The sequence below is a fragment of the Natator depressus genome, chromosome 1, assembly GCF_965152275.1.
Source record: "Natator depressus isolate rNatDep1 chromosome 1, rNatDep2.hap1, whole genome shotgun sequence".
NCBI classification, from domain to species: domain Eukaryota; kingdom Metazoa; phylum Chordata; order Testudines; family Cheloniidae; genus Natator; species Natator depressus.
This window is the reverse complement of record NC_134234.1, coordinates 170,816,312-170,841,433: the sequence shown is the minus strand read 5'-3', so window position 1 is coordinate 170,841,433 and position 25,122 is coordinate 170,816,312.

The window sequence follows — 25,122 nt, the reverse complement described above, 5'->3', positions numbered from 1 at the left end:
CCCTCAAGTGTACAAAAGCCCCCTGTCATAAAGGGAAGGGTAAACACCTTTAAATCCCTCCTGGCCAGAGGAAAAACCCTTTCACCTGCAAAAGATTAAGAAGCTAAGATAACCTCACTGGCACCTGACCAAAATGACCAATGAGGAGACAAGATACTTTCAAAGCTCGAGGGGGGGGAAACGAAGGGTCCTCTCTGTCTGTGGGACGCTTTTGCCGGGACTAGAGCAAGAATGCAGGTCAGAACTCCTGTAAAGATTTAGTAAGCAATCTAGTTAGATTCTGTTTTATTTAAAACTGATAAAATAAGTTGTACTGAATGGGATGTATATTCCTGTTTTTGTGTCTTTTTGTAATTTAAGGTTTTGCCTAGAGGGATTCTCTATGTTTTGAATCTGATTACCCTGTAAGGTATTTACCATCCTGATTTTACAGAGGTTTTTCTTTTACTTTTTCTTTAATTAATATTCTCTTTTAAGAACCTGATTGTTTTTTCCTTGTTCTTAAGATCCAAGGGTTTGGGTCTGTGTTCACTGATGCAAATTGGTGAGGATTTTTATCAAGCCTTCGCCAGAAAAGGAGGTGTAGTGCTTGGGGGGATATTTTTTGGGGGGAGACGTTTCCAAGTGGGCACTTCCGCTGTTATTTTTGTTAGACACTTTGGTGGTGGCAGCATAAAGGTTCAAGGACAAAAGGTAAAATATTTTGTACCTTGGGGAAGTTTTAACCTAAGCTGGTAAGAATAAGTTTAGGGAGTCTTTCATGAAGGTCCCCACATCTGTACCCTAGAGTTCAGAGTGGGAAAGGAACCTTGACATGGTGGCAGCGAGGTTATCTTAGCTTCTTAACCCTTTACAGATGAAAGGGTTTTTCCTCTGGCCAGGAGGGATTTAAAGGTGTTTACCCTTCCCTTTATATTTATGACACCCCCCAATTATGGATACTTTAATAGTCCCTTATTCTAGGCTCCATGCTCATAGTGCATTCTCTCTCTAAAAGTTTTAGGGCCAGAATTTTATCCTATTTCCCCCCCTGCAAAATAGTTTACTCCACAAGTCCTTTAGTAAGGTGGTCCAGAATATAAAAGAATCAGAATATTACCCTTAGTGAATGTGTCGTGTTGTCTCCTACCACAAGGGCTGACTTTTGTTTTGGCTGGTGGGTGCTTTCCACCTTCCAGTTTCACTGTGTGCCCAGTATGTGCTCCTGCCACCTACTGGTGGGCTGTGGGTGCTGAGCACCCCCTATTTTTCTTCAGTGGGTGCTTGAGCCCCGGAGCACCCATGGAGTCAGCACCTATGTGTATTCTCTCAGGCCCAGCCCACAGTAGCCCACATTTACCCCTTTTCTTTAGAATAAACACCCTCTCACTTTACAGTTTTATGCAATTTAAACTATATTTAGTTAACCTGTTTGCACAATGCCCCCATACATGCTCCAATGCAAACCTGGTCAGATTTGTGTAGAATGGGATCTAAATTGTGTAGAATGGAATCATTGGGTGTGATCAGTTCCACCTCTTGAAAATGATTAGACTGACTATGAACTGTAGCATGGGGATGATCCCCAAAATGGGGAGAAATATTGGCCAATCTTCTGCTGTTTATCACATGGATATAAGTCCAGTCAGAATAGCTCCACTGAAGTCAACAGAAATGCTCTGGATTTACAATGATTTAACAAACAATGAGGGTACATTCAAATGCAGACCCACATGTCTGTATATGCAATAATTCAGGTACCCGTGAATTGTTTATTTGAATGAGGGTTCATTACTGCCAAACAAATCCAAATCTTCCAAATATATGAACCTTCCATTTTTGGAATCCTCAACTGAGAACTACAAATAAAAGTGGCGTAGTGAACATTCAGACAAATGTAACTGAATTAATTTGATGTGCACACTTACCAGACCTTCCTGTATTTACTTCTCAGGCTAAAAGCAAGTGCTGCAACAATGGGGTTGCTCCAGGAACAATAGTTCCACCTAAAACCTCATAGTTCTGCCTAAAACCCCTAGGAACCTTACAATTAAGGCCCCATTGTCAATTTTAATATTACCATGTGGGAGAAGGAGTGTAGTATATTACAGTTCTGTAACATGGCTAAACATTGTTTTGTCTTTTCCCCTTACACATGACTTAACAACATTACTACATAGTCAAAGCAATCATACATTTTGCATGCTGCTCAAATACTGTAAAATTTCAAATGTAAGTAGGGTTTAACTGAAACCATGTTCAGCAGAACCATCTTTGAAAGTCTCCCCAAGACACGTTTGTAAATGGTCATTCGTTTATGTGGATGTAAATAGCAATTACAGATGCCTATAAATAAAGCTCTTGGTGTCCTAATAATTCATTTAAAGTCACAAGTGAAAACTACCTACTAGTAAAATATATAATTACCAAAAAAAAACCCATAATGAATTAACTCAGCCTCTTTAATTAACATGTTAGTAGCATGCCCAGAAGCACGTCATGTGTAGTCTGTTTTGAATCAAGGACATTTTAATATAGTTGTAAAATTATTTTGAAAATTATGCTGTATGGACATAGTTATAGTTACTTTCCTTCTTACAATTTAACATTTGGAGGATGCTAAGCAAACTATTGCTAAAGGGAACATGCTGGTGGAGAGCATGAGGCACCCTTCCATGGGGGTGGCACAATGAGAGAACCCCTGAAGCAATTTTTCCTCTTTAGTGCCTCCTCCTGGGTCGATACAGCTCTGCACTTCCTCCATTGGGCTCCAGTGCCTGTGAAGCACGAACTGGCCCATAAATAGGAAAACAACAGATTCACCAGGAGGGGAAACAAACACAAAGAGCCACCCTTCCTCTCTACAAGCACACGTACCTCGGCATTCAGGATTTATTTCAGGCAAATGGTGAAAATTTGGGTGAAAGTCCCTTTTTCACATATTGGCAGCAGATCACTAGTAGCAAAGGTCCAGTTATTAATACTCATTTACATTAGTAATGAGTAAACTGTCAAAGGTTTGGAGACTCTGCTTGATTTGGATAGATATCCCAGAGTGAATGCTTACTTCAGGTAGTTTCCAAATTGTTTCATCCAGATGGGTCTCAGAATTCTAGAAGAGCAGGCTCTCTTACATTAATCAGCCACTTCTGCGCCTGGTCCCATTAGTCACTAGGTAATGGATAACTATACAACATGGCAAATAATAGTAAAAATTGTTCCTTTTTAACTACTTAAAACAGATTTTGTTTCTATTTAGGGCTGGTTGACACTACACAGATGAACATAAGGCAGCTTATGTCAAACTAATTATGTCGGTGTCTACATTACAGCCATCCTCCTGTCGATGTAAGTGCTCTCTTACACCGACATAATAATCCTACATCCATGAGAGGCATAAGACTTATGTTGGTGTAGTTAGAGAGACAGTGTCTGGGCTTGTCTACACGACAAAATTAGTTTGAATTTATTAAAGTCGACCTATAGCCTCCAATTTTACAAAATTGATGGTGTATGTCCCCACTATGTCCATTCCGTCGGCAGAGCACATCCACACTACCATAGGTAGCATCAACTCACGGAGTGATGCACTGTGGACATCACATCCCACAGTTCCTGCTCCCTACTGGAATTCTGGGTTACTATCCCAATGCCTGATGGGACAAACCATTTTTGTGAGGTGTTTTGGGTACATATTGTCAGCCTCCCATGATGCACTTGGCACATCCCTCCCTCCCACCCTGAAAGCAATGGCAAACAATCATTTTCACGCCTAAGCCTGGGTTACTTGTGCAGATGCCATAGTATTGCTGGTTTGGAGCTCTGCCTGCACAGACTCTTCTCCCTACACAGCAATCAGATCCAGTGTCTCCTATATTCTCCGTGCTGGAGTACGTTTGCATACCTGGGCAGCCATGGGCAGCTGCGGTGGTGAGCTCTCCAGGCTGATCAAAAAGCAAATGAAATTCAAAAGTTCCCAGGGCTTTTCCTGTGTACCTGGTTGAAGTGCAGTGGAGTGGAAAGTGCTGTCCAGAGCGGAGCACTTTGGGGACACCTTCCAAAAGCCAAACAAGTTGAAATACACTGTGCTGTGTCTACACTATCCCTAATTCGACCTGTGAAGGTCAAATGTAGCACTACTCCTCTCCTTGAGGTGGAGTACAAGCCTCTATTTTAAAAGCCCTTTAGGTTAGCGGGAAGGGCTCCATAGTGTAGACAAGCACATTATAAATTCAAACCAATGTGGGGAATGTCGATCTAACAACCTAGTGGAGACCAGCCCTCTGTGTAGATTCTGTGTCCCTTACATCAGTTGTCTTGTCAATTTCATGGCAGGAGCCATGAAATTAACAAGAAAGCTAGGCAGCTAGAGCCCAGCTGCCCCCTGCTCACCTGGAGAGCTGGGCAGCTGGACCCTACTCCCAGCTGGGAGCCAGGGCAAGAAGTCCAGGCAGCTTCAGACCACATTCCCAGCTGGGAGCCAGGTTGAGAAGTGCGGGCGGCCCCCCTCCCCAATCCGAGGGTGCGTAGGGCCAAGAAGCTGGGCCAGCTGCATCCCGTTCCCCGGGGCAAGAAGCCCCTGGCTACTTCCCCCAGCTCCCTGCAGGGAACGGAGAGTGCAGTGGGGGGTCAGTCCACTAGAAGCCCAGGAACTTGTGGGCAGCCAGACTCCTGGCAGGGAGCTCCCAGCAGAGATGAGAGACCTTGCTCTCAGCTCCCCATACTGTCCCTCTTATGTCAGTGGATGCATGAGTGGTAAGGATGCACACCACTGACCCAAAGAGGGTAGTGTGGACATGCAAAATCACAGTAATAGATAGGTCGACTTATATTTCTACTCTAGGCATATCCTCAGCATGAGGTTTCTACAAAAGATTCAGACAAGTTCTTATATTTCTAAACTAATCCAAGTTTATCATAAACTTAGATTTTAGCATAATCATACCAGATTTTCACATAATACTGTATATTTACCAGCTCCTAAAATGAAAACTTGTTCATAAAATTGTAAGTGACCCCTTAAATATAAAGTGTTAAAATATATGATCATACAACCATTTCATTTTTTATATTTTAGTGTGTGTATACATATATATATATATTTCTTGGTACAGCAAGCAATATAAATTAAGTGTTCTATCACTACTAATTTGATTTGGTGTTCATTATAATAACTGTAATAATAACAAATTAAATTGCTATTAATGGAAATGTCATATGCACTTACATAGGAGTTTCATTGTAATTTAGTATTAATCAGTGTATCATTAAAATAAAGTGTTATCTCATTTATATTTATTCAAGCATAAAAGCATAAAAAAGCCTTACCATGTACTGTATTATTAAGCAATCATGTCCTTTTGAAGAACGACTTTGTTAGCATTTGTTGACTACAGTATGCCATATTGCAGAATTATTATTCACATTATATACACCCAATGCATCTTTACAATAGTATGATTTAATTTTTCTAGTTGGGTTCCCAAAATAGCAGTGTAGAAATCGTAAAGGTTAAGTCATCTTCAGCGTAGTACATAGGCCTGAGAGCTCCTCCCCTACTGGAAACAATAGGGTCATTTGACCCAGTTTGATGTGATTGTTGTTAGCTCTGGTAATTAAAAATGTAGTTTATTACAGTAACTCATCACCTGTATACAGTATGAATTCTTCTATTGTTTCTGAAATTCAAAACTTCATGTTCACTCTCTCTCATTTAGCCATATGGAGTGGAAATCTATCAACTTCATGAAAAAACTCATACAGATACAGACAGACAGACATCATCTTCCTTTCCAAATGCAAACAGATGGAAATCGTACCAAAAGGACTGAAGGTAAAAAATCCATTACAATCTACATACCACACAGACTATGGTGACAGCTTGTGCCACATGCTCTCAAAGAAACTGCGGAGCCACCTGATCAACATCCTCCACAGCAAACAGGGAAAGATTAAGAATGAGCTCTCAAAACTGGATACTCTCATAAAAAAACAACCTTCCACACAAACTTCCTCGTGGCTGGACTTTACAAAAACTAGACCAGCCATTTACAACACACACTTTGCTTCTCTACAAAAGAAAAAGGACACTAAACTATCTAAACTACTACATGCCACAAGGGGCCACAGCAATGGTTCCCTCAACCCACCCAGCAATATTGTCAATCTATCCAACTATACTCTTAGCCCAGCAGAAGAATCTGTCCTATCTCGGGGCCTCTCCTTCTGTCCCTCCACCCCCACGAACATGATACAGGTCTGTGGTGACCTAGAATCCTATTTTCAACGTCTCCGACTCAAGGAATATTTCCAACACACCTCTGAACAGCATACTAATCCACAGAGACCTTCCTACCCACACTACAAACAGAAGGATTCTAGGTGGACTCCTCCTGAAGGTCGAAACAACAGACTGGACTTCTACATAGAGTGCTTCCGCCGACGTGCATGGGCTGAAATTGTACAAAAGCAGCATCACTTGCCCCAGAACCTCAGCTGTGCAGAACACAATGCCATCCACAGCCTCAGAAACAACTCTGACACCATAATCAAAAAGGCTGATAAAGGAGGTGCTGTCGTCATCATGAATAGGTCGGAATATGAACAAGAGGCTGCTCGGCAGCTCTCTAGCACCAATTTCTACAAGCCATTACCCTCTGATCCCACTGAGGGTTACCAAAAGAAACTACAGCATTTGCTCAAGAAACTCCCTGAAAAAGCACAAGAACAAATCCGCACAGACACACCCCTGGAACCCCGACCTGGGACATTCTATCTACTACCCAAGATCCATAAACCTGGAAATCCTGGACGCCCATCATCTCAGGCATTGACACCCTGAAAGCAGGATTGTCTGGCTATGTAGACTCCGTCCTCAGGCCCTACGCTACCAGCACTCCCAGCTATCTTCGAGACACCACTGACTTCCTGAGGAAACTACAATCCATCGGTGATCTTCCTGAAAACACCATCCTGGCCACTATGGATGTAGAAGCCCTCTACACCAACATTCCACACAAAGATGGACTACAAGCCATCAGGAACAGTATCCCCAATAATGTCACGGCAAACCTGGTGGCTGAACTTTGTGACTTTGTCCTCACCCATAACTATTTCACATTTGGGGACAATGTATACCTTCAAATCAGCGGCACTGCTATGGGTACCCGCATGGCCCCACAGTATGCCAACATTTTTATGGCTGACTTAGAACAACGCTTCCTCAGCTATCGTTCCCTAATGCCCCTACTCTACTTGCGCTACATTGATGACATCTTCATCATCTGGACCCAAGGAAAAGAAGCCCTTGAGGAATTCCACCATGATTTCAACAATTCCCATCCCACCATCAATCTCAGCCTGGACCAGTCCACACAAGAGATCCACTTCCTGGACACTACAGTGCTAATAAGCAATGGTCACATAAACACCACCCTATACCGGAAACCCACTGACGGCTATTCCTACCTACATGCCTCCAGCTTTCACCCAGACCACATCACATGATCCATCGTCTACAGCCAAGCTCTATGCATTTGTTCCAACCCCTCAGACAGAGACAAACACCTACAAGATATCTATCAAGCATACTTACAACTACAATACCCACCTGCTGAAGTGAAGAAACAAATTGACAGAGCCAGAAGAGTACCCAGAAGTCACCTACTACAGGACAGGCCCAACAAAGAAAATAACAGAACGCCACTAGCCATCATCTTCAGCCCCCAACTAAAACCTCTCCAACGCATCATCAAGGATCTGCAACCTATCCTGAAGGATGACGCATCACTCTCACAAATGTTGGGAGACAGGCCAGTCCTTGCCTACAGACAGCCCCCCAACCTGAAGCAAATACTCACCAGCAACCACACACCACACAACAGAACCACTAACCCAGGAACCTATCCTTGCAACAAAGCCCGTTGCCAACTGTGTCCACATATCTATTCAGGGGACACCATCATAGGGCCTAATCACATCAGCCACGCTATCAGAGGCTCGTTCACCTGCACATCTACCAATGTGATATATGCCATCATGTGCCAGCAATGCCCCTCTGCCATGTACATTGGTCAAACTGGACAGTCTCTACATAAAAGAATAAATGGACACAAATCAGATGTCAAGAATTATAACATTCATAAACCAGTTGGAGAACACTTCAATCTCTCTGGTCACTCGATCTCAGACCTAAAAGTCGCAATATTACAACAAAAAGACTTCAAAAACAGACTCCAACGAGAGACTGCTGAACTGGAATTAATTTGCAAACTGGATACAATTAATTTAGGCTTGAATAGAGACTGGGAGTGGATGGGTCATTACACAAAATAAAATTATTTCCCCATGTTTATTTCCCCCCACCCCGCACTGCTCCTCGGACGCTCCTGTTAACTGCTGGAAATGGCCCACCTTGATTATCACTACAAAAGGTTTTCTTCCCCCAGCTCTCCTGCTGGTAATAGCTCATCTTAAGTGATCACTCTCCTTACAGTGTGTATTATAACACCCATTTTTTCATGTTCTGTGTGTATATAAATCTCCTCACTGTATTTTCCACTGAATGTATCTGATGAAGTGAGCTGACGCTCACGAAATCTTATGCTCAAATAAATTTGTTAGTCTCTAAGGTGCCACAAGTACTCCTTTTCTTTTTGCGAATACAGACTAACACGGCTGCTACTCTGAAACCTGTCTTCTGTTCTTTTGTCTTCTATAATGCTTTCAGGACTCTGATTCTGCTCCTCACCTGTTTCACATAGAACAACAGCAGTTGTACTTACATTCCTCAGGTTTCAGAGTAGCAGCCGTGCTAGTCAGTATCCGCAAAAAGGAGTACTTGTGGCACCTTAGAGACTAACAAATGTAAACTATGCATAATTGTGAGCTTCTGTAACACACCAACAGAAGCATCAGAAGAGGAAGAAAAGGACGGATTTTATCAACAGATAAACAAGAAAATAAGATATGAAAACAATATATAAAAGGTTAAGTTGTATGGAAATGCAATCAGGCCAATGATGAAAGTAGTAAGAATAATTACCAGTGAACTGACAAAAAATGCCAGAAAATTTAGCTGAAAGTAATATTTAACAGATTAATGCTAGTATTAGAGGGGTAGTAGGTGAGGAACCGTGCAACTTCAGACCAGGCCAGAGCTGCAATATCTGATAGTCGCAGCCTGACAGTTAATGGCGAAAAAAAGTGAAAATGGGAATTAAATATGTTTGCTGTTTTCATCAACTTCTCAAAAGCATTTGATTCGCTTTGGAGGAAAGCATTATGGAAAGTAGTAAAATCCAGTTCTGGTTCCTTTCTGTCCATAGGATCAAGTGGAGTTGTGTCTGGGCAGGTCACAAGAACTTGGCCGAGCTCTTCAAAATAGTAACAGGTTGTCTGGCAGCTGCTGGTCCCTTATTCAAACTTTCCATTTAATTGTATTACACCTTCTAAGACTCCATTTTCTCCTGGCACTGTATTGCAGGCTGCCGGATGCTGCTTTCCCCAGGCAATCAGCCTCAATGGTCTCTTCATTTCAGATAGCTAGGCAAGGTTTTGATTTCATCACTCCTATAGTAGGAATACAGTGGTTGGCAGGTCACAATATACAGATAGTTGGGAAGTAGTGAGTGGCTTCCCCTGCAAAACTAACTACAGGTATTTTAGATCTGCCCATGGCTCTTAGGTGATATGGCCAAGTGAGTCCTGTGAGATGCAGGGAATAGAATCCCCACAGGTCAAGAACACTTTCAATACTTAGAAAAATGCCCTGAGACATCTAACTATATAGTTGTGGAAGGAGTTGATCTTGATATTCCTTGGCAAGTTCAGGGTTGTCCTTACACTTGGCACAATAATCATGTGTAAAGTGGTGTGTGTTATTTTGAGTTTGTTAGCCAAATTCTTACCAAAAAAGCCCTGGTCTGGACTAATAAGAGAAGGAAGCATCTCTGCTTCAAGACTGATGTTTCACCCATGTGAAAGAAGCGGTCTGCATACCATGTGAAAATGCTTCATGGACCACCAGTGGTCCATGGATCAATTTGGCAACTTGTCTCCAATTGTAATGCATGTGCACAAGGAAGCAGAGTTAAGGTTGATGAGGGTTTGATTTTCCTGGCTTTCATGTAATTAAATAATAATTAAATAAAATCATGGCATTGATTTTAATTAATTAATGTTGTATTATTTTTTTATTTAATCTACATGCTGCTGAGATAAGATAAATATCCACTTCATCTGTTTTATAGCACTTTCTCCTGATTGCTTTACACAATTACTCACATTCTCTAGGTACCATATATAAGAAACAATCTTTTAAAAGAGAAAACTCATTCCAGGAGAGATCTGGCAAGTCTGCTTTTATCTTTGTTTTTACAAAAATATTTTTTAGCATTTCATCAACTATTGGGTAGAACAAAATTTAGGATTAAAAGCAACTAGAGGAAACATGCCAATGTACCCATGCCCTTAATCTTTAGTATAGCTTATCTAGTGACAACTTCAGTGGACTGATATATCCCATGGGAACGAAGGGGCTTGGTAGCCTTACATTTCAGTTGTATTTCCAGTGGGTCAATAGAGTACGCAGAGATAGATAATGGCAGAAAGAGCCATTAAGATGAAAAAATCTATATCACTGAGCCAGAACACAAATAGAATAGCTTATTTGTAATGCTTTCTAGGGGCTTGTAGTAATTCAGGCACAATTTTAAAATCAGAAGCCTGATGACTGGGGTATGAATGTATGTGATGGGTGAGAATATTAACTGTAATATTTATTTTGAATTTAAAGTACAAAGAATAGATGCATAAACTGTAGGTCTCCTTAAAACCTAAGAATAAATAATAAGCAACACAGAGCATAGACTTCAGGATCTACTTCCTTCTTTAGAACTCTAAGGTCAGATGCCTATGAGCTGGAGCCATGTTTTGTGTGATGAAGCTAGAGACTGACAAAGGGATTGAGAATAAAGTTATAGCACTAAGGAGGCTTACTTGAAGTTGTACCAAAGTTGAAGACTGACTTCCGAGGCTTGCTATCTACTTTCACTTTCATCGATTTATATATTATCAGGTACCTCCATTCCCTGGTCAACAGGTAAATCTGTCACACAAAACCTCTTAAAATGACCAACAGAGCACCATTTTTTGAACGCAGTACTGCATAACCACATATTTGTACATCTGTTTGCTATCCTGCTGCTTCGCTGACTGGGGGAGACAGACATTCCAAATTTGTCTCAGATGCTGAATCATGGGATACCACTCGTTAATGCTTTTCTACATGGATTCTGGAGTATGAAAGGGAAACTCCACTGTTGAGCAAATCAGCATTTTAGATGTCCCAGAGCAAAGTACACCTTACAGCAAAATGGCCGGTTCAAGTGCTTTGGTCAAGGAAGACTGATTTCAGGAGGCCTCAAGAACACTAGCTCTAGACCAAGAAACTTGAAAAAGAACAGTAATCTAGAGAGACTATAGGTTCTTGAAACTGGATTGTCTTCCCCTTTGTGGACACCAGGTAACCAGAGAATGAGTGAAAGACAGCCAAGAGAGACAGCCTCCACCACCACTCTGCAAGGAGACATCCAGGACCTCTATTTAGACGACCATCTCAGGATTAGTTTTCAAAGACAGTCTGAATAGAGATTGAAAATGTATGGGTCAAAATCTTGAGAGAACTACATAGGTGCTATGTAACAGTGGATCAGCACTGCATGTCTCATTATGCATGTCTCCACTCAATACCAGACATAGAGGGAAACATCCAAATAGAGAGACAATGAGAGAAAGAGATAAACATGTCTTTTTCATTTTGCCAGATATTATGGTTTTTGTCTTTACAGTCCCAGAAGAGCAAATCATTATGCTTATCTTCTGAAACAAAGAAGACATACAAAAAAAAAAACCCAACAAAAACCAACAAAAAACCCCCAACCAACCAAAGCTCAGTTTACAAAAACTGTGACAATAAATAACTGTTTTGTAAACCTCCATGGAATGGCAGTTAATTTCTATCTTTCCAGTGACTAAGTGAAAGTTTTCTTCTTTAAGAAGATTGCTTGTTTGCACTTAATTTATCTTTCTCCTACATTTAGTCTATTTAACTTTTCCAAAATACCTACTAGTATTAGTGCTGAGGTAAAGTGTAAAATTTTGCACTGCCACCTTTTTAACAGAAACATATACATTACTTGATTTAGATTATAATAATGGGAGTGCAAGTGACTGCTATAGTTAAGGTTGTATAAGCAGGTCCATTCTAGTCCCATTTACAGACATCTATAATTCCCTGATATTCTTGCTTTAGGGACTGAAATGTTCTACGTTTAGTCTCTGCTCAGAAATGAATATTTTGAAAAAGTTTGAGATAAAACAATTCAGCTCTTTTTAAATACAAGAAGAGTGCAAAGTAGGTTCTATTCTAAGTTGTATACAACTGGTTGTAAAGTATATTTGTTCCTGTGGGAATGTTCAGGGGAAAATTTCCTTTCAAAATGTTCTCCTTTCAGAAATATCTGATTTTCCTGTGGGAAGTTTCAAAAAGCTAAGGAAGCAAGAAAAAACAATCTATCATACTTTGAAGATTTTCCAACTTTTTCCAGTTGGAAAACAGTAAGAAGACGTGAAAAGTGACATTTCTCTTACTTCCTCACACCACCTCAGTGTTGTCGAACTAGAAAAATATTGAGAAACAGTGAGATAGTAGGTTCCCCCCACTGTGATTCTGTTTTCCAACTGGAAATTAAACATTTAGTAAAAACAAAACAAAAAAATTGAAATCATGCTGCAAGTAAGCTCTCACTTCCCATTCTCAATTTTGTATGTAACCCACAGTGTCAGGAGTGCTATCCCTCCTTGGGGGGTGGGAGAGATAGCTCAGTGGTTTGAGCATTGGTCTGCTAAACCCAGGGTTCTGAGTTCAATCCCTGAGGGGGGCATTTAGGGATCTGGGAGTTGGGGATTGGTCCTGCTTTGAGCAGGGGGTTGTACTAGATGACATCCTGAGGTCTCTTCCAACCCTGATCTTCTATGATTCTATGAACTGGCTCCCAGCCTGGTCACTGGACAACCCAGCAAGCTTAGCTGGGCCCAGGGAGCCTTCTCCAAATGATTGCACCTCCTGATTGGGCAGGGGAGCCAGCAGCCTTCTGCTTGAGTCATGCAGTGGGAGCAGCATAGCAGCTGCTCAGTGAGCACTATGCCTGCACAAGCACTTGCCCTGCTCTTGCTTCCTGCACCAGCCCAGCTCATGCCTTGAGTCACACCTGCTTTCATGACCTGAATCTAACTCCGACTCTGACCTAGGCTTGACTTCTCAACCCTAACTTTGGCTTACTCTTCGGGCTGGTGTTCCCAATCCTGACTCTGATTCTGACCTTGTGGCTTGGCTCCTCAACCTTGACTCCAGCTTCAGATCAGTACTTGATTCCTGGATCTACACTGACCATTGCTCCAAACTGCCACCATAACAACTAGGGAAGGTCCTTCTCCACCCACTAAGTAGGCTGTCCATGTCCAGGCAGCTTACACACAGATATCAAATGCAAAAAAAGTAACGCTAATGCAGTTATAATAAGATGAGGCATTCAAAGTTTAAGAAACAGCAAAAACGAATGAGGCAAAATAAAATAAAATTAAAATTAAAACTAGGATAGAAATCCCTCATGTCTCATAAGCCCTTCACTAACTGCCTAAAGTTTTTTAAGAAACTTTTTCTTTTGAGCTGTTTATTCCAATTTTGTCCAGTTTGGGGATTCTTCCACCTTTCTCTAAAGCATTGACTGTGCTTATTGCCAGATTGTGACACAGAAACCCATTGCTTATTCACTGCTCTAAGCCAGCAACTCTTGTCAGGCCTGACATGCTCACAACACCTAACATAGTGTTGTCATAATCTGTATCTAAATGCATCATGAAAGGTATCATATACAAACTCGTAACACACTGCTCCCAAAAATAATTACATGGTAGAAAGAATTATAACTCTGTGCTAGAATTATGTTTTTAATAATTTTATGGCAAGCAGTGCATAAGCCCAGTCTGCCCTAACCAAGGAATATGTATTTGCTTGTCTGACCAGCCTGGTCATCAGGAAGAAACAATGAAGGTACACTAACATAAAAAGTAACCAAAGCCATCAACCTCATGAGTGGGGGGGGTATACCCTCTTCACTATCACAATGGGGGAAGGAGATTGCAAAAATGTATATGGTATCAGCTTCCTTGAAAGATATAGCAACCTAAGCACCCATGAGGGCTTTCTGCCCCCTGAAGCAAGGTCATTGATCTTTGGAAAATAGAAGCAAGGACAGAAAGCCGTTTTGGCATCCTTCACCTGAAGACACAACGGAACTGAGCACTTTGAGACATGTGAAGGGTCCTAGCCAGAGAGTCTGGTCAGCCATGCTGGAAAAGAGACATGGTGAGAAACACTTCTTTGAACAATAGAGTCTAGTATGTTAAATCAGGTTTTAATCTTAGAAGCATATTTTTTACTTCTGTTTGCTTGTAACCCTTTCTATCTTTACTTCTTATGCTTGGTATCATATAAACCTGTGATTCTGCTAGCTAATATTAAAAGTTTATTAAACAAACAGTGCTCTGATTGAAATAAGAGTGTTTGTCAAAACCCAGTTAAACTAATTAGTTGCTGTTTCCTGACAGGAGCAGCAAACTTAATAACTTGTGTGAATATTAGAACTGGGAGAACTGGCTGTTGGGAGTCTGAAAGGACATGAAACAGAAAGGAGTGGGGGAGTTGAGGAGGCGGAGTGAGAGCTACCGAGGGTGCAGCAGCAGCTTGGTAAAGAGGTTTCCACTTTAAAAATAAAGTCCTGTTGTAAGTTTGTTAGTACCTTGCCTGGTTGTTACAACAGATGCACAGAGGTATGGGGCAGAAGTTGACACACCCCTTACTGGTCTGGGTTGCACCCTGAAATGTCACAAAGATACAGACTTCTGAGTATCACAGATAGGCCACTGCTCTGATTTGCTATGTCACTTACTATGTTCCTGGATGTGGATGACTGGAGTGTTGGAACTTTGGAGAACTGGAAGACAGTTACTAAATAAAGGTGAGCTATCAAATATGCTATGGATGCAGGAAAGTAGCATGGACTCCCGCTGAAGAGGAATGGAGAGTTCAGGATGCCAGGTGGAAGCAGAATGGCAGGTTGGGAGCAGATTTGCTTCGGCCTATTGCACAGTGCTGCAGAAGAGGAGGGGGAACATAAAGCAGAGAAAAGAGCCTACAAGAGGGATAAAGGCATAGCCTGGAATTTGGAAGAGAAACATACATGGACCTGGCAGTAGAGTTAAAAAAAACCAGGAAACCACCAGAAAATTATTTCCCTTTCACTAATTTATTCCCTTCAGTGTTCTCTTTTTCATTATAATTCTTCTTCATCTATTATATTTCACAGCTTGATTTCCTAGTGTTCTCTCTGTGACAGGATCCCTGGGGTGCAGCCTGGGATTGTGGGACCTCTGTGCCCCCTTAACTCTCCAGCCTAGGGTGTCTCTCACAATACTTTGCTAGTGACAAGCAGCATACCCCTCCCGGTGCTGTGATCATTCAGCACAATAGCAGGTGGAGCCCCCAAATAGCTAGATTGCATGAATGCTCCCAGAGCCACTCATGAATCACACAGAGAAAGGTGCCAGTCCAAATCTCCCCAGCTCCCAGCCTTGTACCTCAAGTCACATTTTAACAGTTTAAGGCCATGTCTACACTACGAAAGTACTCCGATTTTAGAGAAGTCAATTTTTGGGAACAGATTGTATAAAGTTGAATGCATGCATCCACACTAAGCACATTAATTTGGCGGTGTGCGTCCACAGTACCGTGGCAAGCATCAATATTCCAAGTGGTGCACTGTGGGTAGCTATCCCACAGTTCCCGCAGTCCCCGCTGCCCTTTGGAATTCTGGGCTGAGCTCCCAATGCCTGATGGGGCCAAAAATTTATCGTGGGTGGTTATGGGTAAATGTCATCAGGCAACCCTCCCTCCCTCCATGAAAGCAACAGCAGACAATCATTTTGCGCCCTTTTCCCCGGATTGTCCGAGCAGATGCCATAGCACGGCAAGCATGGAGCCCGTTCAGCTCACCACAGCAGTTATGTAAACACCTTGCACATTATCGTGCAGTTTATGCAGAACCAGCACCTGAAAAACCAGGCGAGGAGGCAACGGCAGCGCGGTGATGAGCAGGAGCACAGATTTCTCTAAAACTGCGGTCCCCAGCAATTTGGAGATCATGGTCTTACTGGGTCAGGCTCATGCCGTGGAATGCTGATTCTGGGCCCAGGAAACAAGCACAGAGTGGTGGGACCGCATAGTGTTGCAGCTCTCGGATGATTCCCAGGGCTCTGAAACTTTCACATGCGTAAGGGCACTTTCATGGAACTTTGTGACTTGCTTTCCCCTTCCCTGAAGCGCAAGAATATCAAGATGAGAGCAGCCCTCACAGTTCACAAGTGAGTGGCAATAGCCCTGTGGTAGCTTGCAATGCCAGACAGCTACCGGTCAGTTGGTAATCAATTTGGAGTGGGCAAATCTACTGTGGGGGTAGATTTGAGCCACTGCTATCAAAGGTATCAGAGTAACAGCCATGTTAGCCTGTATTCGCAAAAAGAAAAGGAGTACTTGTGGCACCTTAGAGACTAACCAATTTATTTGAGCATAAGCTTTCGTAAGCTACAGCTCACTTCATCTGTAGCTCACGAAAGCTTATGCTCAAATAAATTGGTTAGTCTCTAAGGTGCCACAAATACTCCTTTTCTTTTTGCTATCAAAGGTAGTGACTCTGGGAAAAGTGCAGGTCATACTAGATGGCTTTGCTGACATGGGATTCCCGAACTGTGGTGGGGCTATAGACTGAATGCATGTGCCTATCTTGGGACTGGACCACCAGGGCAGCCCATACATAAACTGCAAGGGGTACTTTTCAGTGGTGCTGCAAGGGACATTTCACTGACATCAACGTGGGATGGCTGCGAAAGGTTCATGATGCACACATCTTCAGGAACTCTGGTCTGTTTAAATGGCTGCAGGAAGGGATTTACTTCCCAGACCAGAAAATAACTGTTGGGGATGTTGAAATGCCTATAGTTATCCCTGGGGACTCAGCCTACACCTTAATGCCCTGGCTCATGAAGCCGTACACAGGCACCCTGCATGGTAGTAAGAAGCTGTTCAACTATAGGCTGAGCAAGTGCAAAATGGTGGTAGATTGTGCATTTGGACGTTTAAAGGGTCGCTGGCGCAGTTTACTGACTCACTCAGACCTCAGCGAAACCAATATTCCCATTGTTATTGCTAAAAGAAAAGGAGTACTTGTGGCACCTTAGAGACTAACCAATTTATTTGAGCATAAACTTTCATGAGCTACTCACTTCATCGGATGCATACTGTGGAAAGTTTAGAAGATCTTATTATATACACACAAAGCATGAAAAAATACCTCCTCCCACCCCACTCTCCTGCTGGTAATAGCTTATCTAAAGTGATCACTCTCCTTACAATGTGTATGATAATCAAGGTGGGCCATTTCCAACACAAATGCAGGTTTTCTCCCCCCCCCCCGAACTCACTCTCCTGCTGGTAATAGCTTATCCAAAGTGACCACTCTCCTTACATTGTGTATGATAATCAAGGTGAGCCATTTCCAGCACAAATCCAGGGTTTAACATGAACGTCTGGGCGGCCGGGGGGCAGGGGTAGGAAAAAAACAAGGGGAAATAGGCTACCTTGCATAATGACTTAGCCACTCCCAGTCTCTATTCAAGCCTAAGTTAACTGTATCCAATTTGCAAATGAATTCCAATTCAACAGTTTCTCGCTGGAGTCTGGATTTGAAGTTTTTTTGTTTTAATATTGCGACCTTTAGGTCTGAGATCGAGTGACCAGAGAGATTGAAGTGTTCTCCGACTGGTTTATGAATGTTATAATTCTTGACATCTGATTTGTGTCCATTTATTCTTTTATGTAGAGACTGTCCAGTTTGACCAATGTACATGGCAGAGGGGCATTGCTGGCACATGATGGCATATATCACATTGGTAGATGTGCAGGTGAACGAGCCTCTGATAGCGTGGCTGATGTGATTAGGCCCTATGATGGTGTCCCCTGAATAGATATGTGGACACAGTTGGCAACGGGCTTTGTTGCAAGGATAGGTTCCTGGGTTAGTGGTTCTGTTGTGTGGTGTGTGGTTGCTGGTGAGTATTTGCTTCAGGTTGGGGGGCTGTCTGTAGGCAAGGACTGGCCTGTCTCCCAACATTTGTGAGAGTGATGCGTCATCCTTCAGGATAGGTTGTAGATCCTTAATAATGCGTTGGAGGGGTTTTAGTATAAGCCACCTTTGCACCCTCCCAGTATTGGGTCGTTTCCAAGGGCTAAAGCAGACAACTAGAGTAACAACACTGGGGGCTTGTCTAAATTACAGCAGCTTCAGGAGCTATAGCACGGTAGAGCACCTGTGCTCTTTGGGTTGTGGCCCCATCCACAATGCACTCCTATGTCAGAGCTTGCAAGGGGGTTCTCACTGTAGTATCTTACTGATGAGCAGAGACTGGTTTCAAGATAAGTCATTTATTAGGAACATAAAGTATGTACAGTCATGTACAGAAATGAGGTAACAAAACTCACTTCTACTTTCTGGCTGCAGCTAAAACTGCTCTACTCTGTGTTTGTTTGGCTAATACAGAAGTCCAGGGAAGGCTACCCTCCCAACCCTAGATGGGAGGGAAACCCTTTTTCCCTAACACTGGGCTCCTTTGTTTCTGCTCCCATCAGGAAGGTTGTCACAGGAAAACCAAAGACTGCATGAAGAGTGTACAGGAAGTGGCATCTCAACACTTCCTGAAGGACTTACTCTGTAAGAATGTTCATGAGACTGCCCCATGAGGGGGACGGGACTCTCCCACAACCAGAACTGGGGTTTTGGTGCATTTTATGGCATTCCAGCCCTGTTACCCAGTGTAAAGGAGCCAGAGTGGGGATGAGGATCTTACCCATGGTTCCCACAGAAACGATAACTCAGACTTGTGTATTCATTATATATGGTCGATTCTGCTCTGTTACACTATCCTGATGAATTGGCACCAATGTAACTGTGAACAAACATGGCTTGTACTATTTTTCTTAAGAACACCACATCACCCACCCATTGAATGACTGAGGACTCTCTACCTTCCTTTGAAAGCCAGAAGCAGCCACCCTCAGGATTTTGCACTAAAGTTACAGCAATGTACTGTATGAAAAAAGGGATCAGTTCACCCCTTACTGCTTCAAAATATGGGGCTAGGATTTGGTCCACATTATCTATTTTCCTTTAAAGATTATAAAATAATTATAGAAATAATATTTTTATTTACAGTGCCTCTTGTTCCTCTGCTTCTGTGGCTGCTAGGCTGCTCATTGAAGGGTACTCTCTGAAGAGCTGCCACTTTTGGAGAGTGCCTTATTTGCATGTGCACTATACAGCCTGGGATATTGGTGCAGCCGTCCCAGTGTGGATCCTTCATCTGCAAGAACTATGTTGTTAATTTCAGCAAAGTTCCCACCTACCCATCCCTGGAGTAGAGGAATCAGTTATTTTCGTCAGTTGTTCGTTACTTAAGCTCATGTGGTGTGTAGTGTGTTTTCTAACATATCACATTTTTCAGCTTATGTATCAGGACTAATATGATGGTCAGGTAAGGTATATTATTTATCAAAGTTTGCAACATTTAATGCAACTGTGGATTATGTTGATTCATGAAAGTGAAATCTTCCAATAAAGACTTGGGTGGGGATTGGCCTGAGATAGCCTTGTCCTGTTTATGAAGGTTGAGTGTTGTCTGGTTTATGGGATAATCCATTGGGCCAGGTCGTGGTAGGCCATATTGCTATATAGGTCCATGGACTGCCAGAAAGGACCTGGGGTTCTTTAAAATATCAACTGCTATTATTGCGATTCGTATCTTCTGTCTTTTTGTATTTATCATAGAATCTCAGAATTTTTTTTAAATGAGCTCTTAGAAGACCATAACTGCCAGCTGAATGACTGTGCCATGCATCACAGGCTAAAAATTGAAATGTTAGAAAGAATGAAATGTTAAAAGAATACAGTTTCTTCACATTAAACTGTACACTGTAAAATAATGCACCATAACCCTCTTAAAATTAACCAATGAAAGAACAAAACTGTAAAAGCATTAAATTCCCCAAGAATCAAGCTTGTGTTTTTCACATTATTTCATTGTAAATGGGCAGCAAAGGATGAGCCATTTCAGCTCATGCAGAAAAAGATTGTTAACTTTACCTCATTTTAGCAATGAAACCTAGAATGGAGGGGAATGGCTATCAGCTAAACAGATTCCAAGAATATTCCCTTTTTAAGTAAGGAATGACTGAGAAGTGAAAGAGAGCAGTAAGGAGAGCTTTTAATCTATTGTCTAAGAACCTTCCTAAACAAATCTATCTAAGCAGCTCTAATGTGTCTGTGACAATTGCATCTAGGCGAACTGCGCTTTAGAAGGACCAGAGTCAAGAGCTCTCTAGAAAGAAATTGGTACCTTGTGCATATGGGTAGGGCTGCAAGGACAGTGCAAATATTCTGCATATAAAGGGATATGTTTGAATGCATTTATTTAAAAAATATGAATATTATACAAATGAAAGTTAGGTGATTTCAACAATAAGTATGCTGACTAGCATGACTATTGACAAATGCAGTCCTGTAACATCAATGGGCTTGTATTCAGTTTCTCCACTGATTGCTGCTTGGTCTAATGCATGGGTACACGAGGAATTGTTGGGAGGTTTCCAAGTCTCAGGAAAGAATTCCAGCTAGTCAGCGCGTGATATTAAACTTTGTCTTTTTTATAGACTTTTCACAACTGTTTGAGTGCTGACAACCATAACACTTAGCAGTTACACAGCCCTTTTCATTCACAGAACTCAAAGACCCCAGAATGAGTTCATTTTAAGTGAATATGGCTCTCTCATTAACATGTGAACAGAAATTAACATTTTCCCAATGTTTCAATGCAAAATAGCTAGTTTGCTGAGAAATTGCAATAAAGAGAGTGGGGAGCCAGAGTGTGAAATTACACTTAAGTCATCAACATCTATTGTATGTTGTGATAGAAATTCATAAAACTTTATAATCCTCTTTGGTGTAATGAGTTCCCATTATCAAGCACGGCAACTTAGTGTGCAACAAACATGTCCCAAAGTACAGCAAAGCAAAACAGGATATCACTCACTATGTTCAGTGCCAATAATTTGGAGTCACTGTTCCTGTGTGAGAGAGACGGGCTGGTAGCATGCCTTGAAATGAGTCTCGTTTCTCAACTTCTGTGTCATCTTACTCCTTAATCCTAATGGTATGCTTATATGCATTATCAACAACAGAAATTTTGCCCTTATATCAACACTGATGTTCATCACCCAAATTGTCTTTTCTCATCTCTTCCATGGCCAGTGGCAGAGAAAAATCCAGCCCAAGCCAGGAGTAGAAGTAGTACTAATACAGAATCACTTCATTCCAGACAAAGCACAGTTCCTCTCACATCTCATTACACAGCACATCATATGGCTATTTGGGGAAATTATATCACTGAATCAGTCGCTGCACTGAATAGTGGAGGCAATGTCAGATTTAGGCTTAAGCTACACATGAGATAGCAGGGATCCATTCACATTCAAACCTGATGCACAGATCTTGTTATTAGTGGTGAAGGAGCCATCTGTATTTGCATGCACCCCACAAAACCTAGAACCAACCTTCCGTGGAGGTCACTGTCTTTAAGTGGCTCAGATTTTTTTTCCACACCTTAACTGAAAGAGCTACTCAAGATCCACCTTTTGTAATAAAAATAAGTAAAATATGCTATGTTCATGGCATGCACAAAGAGATATTAGATAAAAAAACATAAATACTCTTTCTGGAAGGCTGAAAAGTAGCATACTTTATTTCTGACAATCCAGAATCCTAACACACACAAAGAAAAAATACAGAGAGATAAAGCAGGCTGCTCCCTAACACAGAGAGCCAAAACTCATCCCAATTTACTCGAGGATGGCTCTTTAAAAACTGACTCTTAAAGACCCAGTTCACACAGAGCTCCCTACCCTGGAATGCAGGACCAGGAAACCAGTAGTAGCTTGTAATTTTAAAACAATTTTCATTACACTGCAATATGGTGGGTGCCAACAAAAATGGATGTTTAATATTATTTGTGGTATCTCCTATACTTAGAACTATCAATATTTCAAATAACACAATCAGGTTGACAACTGGGGGTTTTAAGAGTCCATTTTTTAAATGAACCCCCCTTCATGTGGCTTTTATTCATCATTGCATGTCTTCCAAGTGCTATGCAAACTAAATTACAGTTAACTGTTTTGGCTGGCATTTATCAGAAAGCGTGAAAGCTTGTTTCCAGACATTTGCAGGAAGTTATTGAGAGTGTCCTTCATTGCCCTACTGACAGCTGCATCAGAAAGAATTTCTGTCTATGCCTTTGACAATACACAGGCAAGCTTCTGCAAGTTGCTGTGGTTAATAGCTCTTTTGCTGCTACCTTTCCTTCCTCTTGAGGAAAGAGCTTTTTTAGTTTTGGGTGGGTCACTGGCATGTACTGAAGAATAACAGGGTGAAACTGAGCAAAGAACGGGGCTACTATACTGCACCATTGGTTGACTGATTTAAGGTGGGACTAGACAAAGCACTGAAGGAACAATACTGCATTAATGAGCGATTGGACAAAATTGGCTCATTAATCTCTTCCATCTCTTATTTCTAAGAACAAGGAAAATTGAGAAAGAATAAAAGACTAAATAAAGACAAGGAGTTGAACAAGGAAAGTAAATGGAAAACAAAAATAATCCCCTTACCTTGATTACATTTGTCTAATTAAGTTATAAGTAGATGCTTTGGTTTTGTTCAGATCACATCTCTCTGAAAATAAGATTTAGCAATCAGAATTCATGCTCCATGTTCAAAGTGCTCCAACATTAACTAATTTAATTTAAGTAATTAAAAGTATTTGACTAGCTATTTTAAGTGGCTGACTGATTAAAGGTGCAAAATATGTGATAATATAATATATCCATTGATGATCTGCTTTGCTAGCCATTTTTCTAACCTTGAGTTGATAAGAGAAGTGAAATCAGAGTCTAGGACAAATACGCTACAGGACTCTGAAATACTGTTTATTTAGGAGAGTCAGTATTTTAAGATAATTTAATAAATGCTCTAGAACACAAAACTATGAACAAGGAAAAAACACTGGTGGTGAGAAATGTGTCAGACTGATCTCACTCTTTAGCAGGTCATGCCTCTATTTATAATTGATTAGACTTGTTAACACTCATACCACTAATGACACCTAATGAAAGGAGGGGAAAAATAAATAAGTAACCCCCCCCAAATCCATAAAATAATTTGAAATGGCATTAAAGTAGTAAAGAGAATCATAATTCCAGTACTAGATTAAATGTTTACATTGCTGTTTAGCAGACATTATTTTAGCAGAAATGTTCAGCTATTGTATCTGGAGTTATTGAAGTGGTGGATATTGGGGTGAGAACAGAGGGGCAGCTGGTTGCTGACAAGGGTTGATCAAGCATAGAAGCAGGAGTTCAAGCCACACCTCAAAATTTCAAGTAACTTTTAACTCTATCCTCTAGGGGAAGAGGAAGAGGAAGAGAGGGAAGAGATGCATCTGGTCCCCATTATTAAAACTCTCTGTTTCCCTCTGGGTGCCAAAAAACCACAAAGCATCTCCCATGCCTTCTCTGTCCAGTTGCAAAAATCTCAGGATACACACAGTTGAACATTAAGAAATGCTTTTGATACAAGCTATGGTGTATTTGCAATGCTCGGTGCAATTCAGCACTGTACTATTCACAGACATCATAGGGAAGAATCTGGCTTGCCACCAGTATGCTGACAACATCTTTTTTCTTGTATGTTATTTTTTGCTTTGATAAATAGCATGTATTGTGTTGACACATTAACCAAAGGACAATGTGGCCATCTGTGTGCTCTGCATGACTTGACATACATTTTGAATATCACAATATGCTCATAGGAATTTGTACGTCATCTCTGAATGTACTAATTTTGCATGTGAGTGCTCAAGAATCTAATACATGGGACTGTCATTACTGGCATTTTAAAATTGTGGTTCTGTAATGTGCTCTGGAACTTAAAAAATAAATTATATTTTAGTGCTTATAGAAGATGCCAGTATGACATCTCTGAAAACTGAAGTCCTCTGTGTTTAAATAGATAGAACTCAGTCGGCAGTAGTGCAAGATTCCCCACCCTGTGTTTCCAAACTGCATCAGTCCAGACTGTAACAAAGACCTGTAGATAAAAAGAGATTAAATCAGTCTAGATGTCCATTCAGTCTTTACCCTCTTTGCTGAGAATGCAAATAAGAAAAATAAAAACAATTGTGAGAGCTTTTTCTAATATGAATCTCTTGTCCACTTGGCATTTGATTGGCACCCAGACTATAATGGATGCAATAACCCATCAAATTTCTATAGCTTTCAGTCACTATTGATATGGGATGGCTTTGCCCTGGCTACATGTAGGTATCCAGCGTCCTTAGCCATCCTGTGTACCCAGTACGTGTGAGTACTTAGCCACTAGGAATGTCAACACTCCTGAATGTATTAGATAAATAAAATATTGCAGGCTCAGTCATGCCTTAAAACCACAGCCTTGTTAGGGTAGATGCAGAGGCTCATCAGCCTAGCAGGAGCTGTTAGAGGTGTTATGCTTGAGGGCAGCTGCTGTGTCGCCCTTTTACAGGGTACAGCCTGAACTCCCTCGACATATGGCCAGTGTGACAGGGAAGGGGGTAAAAGCATCATTCCAGTCCCTCTGACACTAACTGCTATTCCTCACCCTGTCTGGTATGGGAAAGCTAATCCAAGCTGCAGCACTGACCTAGAGAAGTCATGTTCAGAGGACTGCCAGGACTGACATTATTCCCAGCCCTTATGTAGGGTTAGACTTCTTGTGCCCTCTCTCCACTTGTATTCCCCTCCTCAAGACCATAGACTACAATAGGTTTTAGACTGTGGTTTTGTTTGTACGAATAGGGTGTTTCAGGGCCCTGGCCAGGAGAAGG